This window comes from Mobula birostris, chromosome 19 (assembly GCF_030028105.1).
Source record: "Mobula birostris isolate sMobBir1 chromosome 19, sMobBir1.hap1, whole genome shotgun sequence".
In the NCBI taxonomy this organism is placed as follows: domain Eukaryota; kingdom Metazoa; phylum Chordata; class Chondrichthyes; order Myliobatiformes; family Myliobatidae; genus Mobula; species Mobula birostris.
In genome coordinates this window covers 31,961,313-31,967,387 of record NC_092388.1, presented here as the reverse complement: position 1 = coordinate 31,967,387, position 6,075 = coordinate 31,961,313, and the positions used below count along the sequence as shown (strand labels likewise).

The window sequence follows — 6,075 nt, the reverse complement described above, 5'->3', positions numbered from 1 at the left end:
AGCATATGGGCAGAGACTAAGGACCACAGCACCAATGGTGAGAACCAAGATCGTATGGTCAAAGGAGGCAGAGGAGCACTTACAGGACTGCTTTGAGTCAGTGGACTAGAGAATATTCAAGGATTAATCTTCGGATCTGAACGAATACAACACAGTTGTTACCGACTTCATCAAGAACTGGGTAGGTGAGTGTGTGCCTTCGAGAACATAACGGACATACCCAAACCAAAAGCCGTCGATGAATTTAGAGATCCATAGTCTACTGCAGACTAGATCTATAGCATTCCATACTGGTGATCCAGAACTGAACAAGATGTCCAGGTACGACCTATGGAAGACATTTTAAGAGCAAGAAAACAATTCTGATCGAAGTTCTTGCAGGGTTTGCTGTCCATGACTTTCTACAAGGCAAGACGTAATATCATGAATGGCAGTGATGCTTCACTCCCAGATGAGCTAAATGCCCTTTATCCCCGCTTTGAAAGGGAGAATATAGCTGCACCTGTGCAAATCCCTGCAGCATCTGGTGACCCTGTGATCTCTGTCACGGAGGCTGGCGTCAGGTTCAGCTGGGCTTCCAGTTTGAGATGGCGCTGGTGATGCCCAGTGACTTCTCACAGGAAGCAGAAAACAAAACAAGGGAAACTACTGAGTACCTTATTATTAACTCTTTATTCATAACGAGCGATCCTAACAACGGAGTGGAGAGCAAAGGGTGTTCGAAGCAAGGAGTGGTGGAGGCAGAGACGCAGGTGAGGCATGGCGCTGGCAACTGAAGCCAGGGTTGGAGCAGAGTCGTGGCATTCCCAAAAGCGAAGGAAGTCCCGATGTCTGATCAATTTAAACGCCAGGCTGAATTGGAAAGGTCGGGTGCCGGCTGAATATGTAGGACGTTTACCCAAGGATGTTTTGTGATAGTGGGAAATATTCACAAGGGTTTTTTCTTTGCTGGCATATAAATGAGGTTGCGGAGTGATTGGGTATACTGGTCCTAGACCTTCAGGGAGTTTACAAACATAAGAGAGGCAAAATCAGTGAAAATTCTAACATAGATGTACAGGACAAATGCAGGATTGATATTTCCCTTGGCTGAGGTATCCAGAATCAGGGAGTCACAAATTTGAAAAAATACAGTTTGCCATTCAGAAGAGATGAGAAGAAACATTTTTTTACAACCCAGGTGGGAGTGATAGCTTTAGAATTCTCTATTCAGGAGAGACGTAGAGGCTCATTCCTTGAGCATATTCAAGTCTAAAATGGAAATATGCAATGAAGCAAAAATCAGCCTTTATCTTATTGAATGGCAGAGCAGAAGCAAGGGACTGAATGATTTACGACTGCTTTTATTTTTATATTCTTAAGGAAATTCTACCCCAACCCCCATTTCTGGACTCGCATTTTAAGCAAGCTGCTGAATGGATAGAATGCAAATTAACTAAAGTAATTAACTATACAGGGTTTAAAGTATGCAAAGGGACCAGAAATGCTAGAATTATTCCTCGTGCAAACATTCTTAATGCAAGATTTACAGAGGCACTAGAAGTCATTCACAGTTCTAAGAAATAAAGGCAAAGGACCAGATTTAGTTACTATTTTCAAAAGGTGCAATGAAAGGAGAAAAACCTGTGATGCACTGAGGTGCAGTGGAACAAAATGATTGGGTTTCATTACTTTATGAAAGTCATAAAAGAGAAGCAAACTCAAATTCTTTAGAATAGCTACCCAACTGTTTCGAGTTGCAATACAGCACTGGACTACCAGAAAAACTTCGTGGTAAAAGTAATGAATATACTTCCTCTCTCTGTAGATCAAGCAAAATCTTCAACAAATATTGTTTCAGTTCTCTTGCGGTATGCAGCAGTGAGATAGAGTATATATCACTCAAAGCAAGCAATACATATTAACTGTTGGGTAATTTTCCACAATTGTGGTAAGCTGCTTTCAATGTTTACTTTTAAAAAATGCATTTTAAATGTGCATTGAAAGATTAATTTAAGTGGTGACTGCCATTTAAAAAATTTCTTTCAGTTGAAATGAATGTGCGAAAACATAAAATATCGCAATTAGGATTAACAAAGTACAGGCAGTCCTGCTATAGTGCATGCTTCCATGATGCAGATTGGTTTTAACGCTCTTGGTGGTATTCAGAACACTCTTTGCATTATATGGGCTATATTGGTCATTGTATGACCATGTTCAGCAAAATCTGTACTTTGAAGGTAACTATAGCCTATTCTGCTCCAGAATGGTTTTCAGTAATGTGACATTTCTTTAGAACTTAATTATTGTGTTAAAGCAGAACTATCTATACTAGATTTGAGTTCATCCAAAAGTGAGTAATAAGATATGGGGTGTATGGGGTGTCAGGGAGGGGTAGCACCTCTGGCGGTTAGTCCACCTTTGGTCTCCACCTGGCACTCAGCTCTCACCTGTGGCTCCCTGTAGCTGTTTGCATGCGACAGCGGCCACACCCCGGGTAACGGCTTCGACTAGCTGGCTAAACTAGGTGAGAGTAGCCGACGGGTCTCAAACCCTTGGTGAGACAGGGAGTTGTCTATCCCAGCATGTGAAGACAGACTCCGGCGGATTGAGCGGACGAGACCAATGGAAGGTCCAACAGTTAAGAAGGCGGTCTCTGCAAGCGTCGTGGAACGTGTAGAGCAGGACAAGACACAGAAGACGTCCTGGTCATCCACTGCGCCTAGTCCCATCTCCAGCCATCTCGACTCTGTCTTGCCACTCGATCCAGATGGGAATTGGGAAGAGAGAGTGAGGCTGACGCTGTGCAACTCTCCCTCACTTAAATCCAAATCAAGCACTAGTCTCAAAACCATCAAATAGTGTCGAGGTCCTCATCGACAATGACGATGGACGAACACACACAACACAATAAGATATAAGAGCAGCATTACACCATTCGGCCCACTGAGTCTGCTTCACAATTCAATCATGGCCGATTTATTTTCCCTTAACTCCATTCTGCTGCCTTCTCCTCTTAACCGTCGACGCCCCTACTAATCAAGAACCTATTAACCTCCTTATTAATCCAGAATAGAAAGATGAAGTGTTAAAACAATTAATTTTACTCTCAGTCCTCCCCCTCAACTCTTTACAACTGTAATATTTTACAGCAAAAATTGTTAAAATAAGTGCTTATCATGTTAGTTAATAAAATAATGAGTTATGTTTGATTAGCAAGTACATTGTGCTCATCTTCTTTATGGGGCAGCTAAGGTTCAGACCCATTGTATAACTGGTCCCTTTGCTTTATTTCAGGTGCATTCAGCAGATTCAGTTCCTGGTGCCTCATTATGGAAGATAGTAGTTATGGATATTATGACTATGATGAAAACACATTTCCCTTTGATACACATATATTTTGTAATAATGCCAAAGTTATACATTTTAAGTGAGTTTATATGCCCAATTTATATGTAACCATATTTGTGGCAGGGCTTCTGGCAATTCTTTGGTCATTGTGGCAAAGGTCCTTTATGAGAAACTGAAGAGTATGACAGATTTCTACATGTTGAATCTGGCAATTGCTGACTTCTGGCTACTTTGCACCCTGCCGCTCTGGACAGTAGATGCATATTATGGATGGGCTTTTGGAACTTTTATGTGCAAAGTTGTAAATTGTATGTACACTGTAAACTTCTATAGTTATGCTTATACTTAGTATGCCCATTGACATGTATCATGCCATTGTCCAAGCAACAAAGATGCCTAAATATAAAATTATACATGGTATGTTTGTTTGTGGAGGGGTTTGGATGCTTGCTATCATTCTGTCTCTTCCAGAATTTCTATTACGTGAAACAAGTGCTGGAGAAACTGGTAAAGCTGTATGCCATGTGAACTATCCACCTAATTCAGACATCATCAAAGTAGGAGTCTGCATAACACAGATGGTGCTAGGATTTCTGATACCCTTTGTGACAATGATCATTTGCTACACAATCATTGCAAACAAACTGCTCCATGCCAAGGGCTTTCAGAAAGGTAAATCATTAAAGGTTATAGTTGTAGTTGTAATTGTTTTCATGATTTATGAACTCCCATTCAATGTTGCAATGGTCAGTGAAGAAGGCAAGAAAGCAGAACTTGTGAATTCCAGGCAAATCTAAAGTATGCATTCGTTATAAGAGAGCATTGCCTTTGTTCACTGCTATCTTAATCCTATTCTGTATGTATTTATTGGAGTGAAGTTCAGAAACAATTTTTGGAAGATTTTAAAAGATATTGGATGCATCGGTCAAAAACAACCTTGTGTATCTGAAAACTAGGTAGGAAACGCCACCTCAGAGAGCGTGCATAAGTGAAACAACTACTTCTCATTTGTAAAAGATTCTGGAAATATCAGCATGTGAAATGGTCCAGAACTCCATGAAGGTTTTCCTAGTGTCCTGTTTTAGCATTCAAAAGGTAGAATATCAGCTTCTAATTCTAATCTTCTTTTTCTTATATATATGTACACATTATGCAATATAAAATAAACTACTATATAGACATCCACAGCATAGTAAATTTTAAATTGTCTCATTCAGGCCAAAATATTTAATTACCATGGAGAATTTCTGAATCTTGTGGGATAATGTCTTTCCTGACAAGAGGGGTCACTCTGCTTCAGGGAGACTTGTGGCTGTGAAACAGTCTCAGATTCAGGCGGTTGTAGATGACTGCAGGAAGTGGTTCTGACAGCTCTAGATGTGTTGGCATCCTGAACAGCTGCTATATCAGTTTTATCTCTCCCAGGCCACCAGACAAGGCTTCGAGCCAATGCTTTTATCTTGGCAATGCCTAGAGTTCTGGTAGGGTGGTGGCACACCCAGACGCAGTGGCTTCTATGGCGCGAACCAAAGGTGTCAGTGTTTTTTGCAGGTGTATTTTTTATGATCACCAGACCTTGCTGGACATTAAAGTACTGCACCGTCATTGGCTGAGAAACTGAAGAAGCTGCACACGGTGTGGATTGCAGTGCTGCCTGCGTCAGAGTGGCATCAGAGACACTGGTTAATGTGGAAAGCTGCAAGCATGATATATTGTGGATGGCAGGACAGGTGGTGAGTGTCATAACGGGGTGGCTGGGAACGGACGCAAGTGCAAGACACAGACGCTGAAGTACTAGGGACAGGACTAGGATACAGGGTGAGGGCTAGGACATGGACACAAAAACTGGGAACCCAGAACAGGACTGGACAGGAGAGCTAGGAGCCCAGGCTTGGACTCCGAGCCAGAGACTGGACAAGGACCCAGAACCTGGGTCTCGCCTTTGGCTCGGACCCCCGAACTAGGCAAGGATGTGACTTGGCTGGCAGACAGAATGAAGCTGGAGACCAGAGACTTGAGGCGAGGCTGGAGACTAGAGACTTGAGACCAGAGGCTTGGGGCAAGGCTTGACTAGAGATTTGAGGCGAGGCTTGGCTAGAGATTTGGGGTCTTGAAGCTCCTCCTGGGTAGGGTGCAGTACTCCTGGGCAGAGCGCGGTACTCCTGGGCAGAGCGCGGATCTCCACCCGACGGAGGCAAGGGACAGGAAGGAACAGAACCCACCACAGGGTAACGGCAATACGGCCTGGCTTACCCGACAGAGGAAAGGGACAGGAAGGGACAGAACCGACTGCAGGGTAACGGCAATACGGCCTGGCTTACCTGACGGAGGCAAGGGACAGGAAAGGAGGTAGGTACAGGATGGCTCCAAGACGAGACTTCAGGCGAGACGAGATGAGAGTTACCAGCAAGACAAGGCAGGGCTTCAGGCAATGCAAGGCAAGACAAGAACTTCAGGCGAGGCGAGAGTTACCGGCAAGACAAGGCAAGGCTTCAGGCAATGCAAGGTGAGACGACAACTTCAGGCGAGGAAACAGAAGGCAGGGGAAGGGATACAAGGAGTAAGGACAAGAACAATCCAGCAGCCACACCCTGGTCTCTGGAGGAATTTATGCAGCCAGCCCAAAGGAGAATCAGCTGCCTCAATTAGTGCTCAACAGGAACAGAAACAGGGTAGAGCAGAAAACCTGGAGCAAGAGTCGATGGAGTCGGAGCGTGAACTGGAATGCGGACTTCACGGACTGGA

General features: G+C 43.6%; 1 pseudogene; it reads left to right on the top strand.

Annotated features, from left to right (window-relative positions):
- The first annotated feature begins 587 nt into the window (after window positions 1-587).
- LOC140212296 (C-X-C chemokine receptor type 6-like) lies at window positions 588-4,344 on the top strand (annotated as a pseudogene).
- Window positions 4,345-6,075: the final 1,731 nt, after the last annotated feature.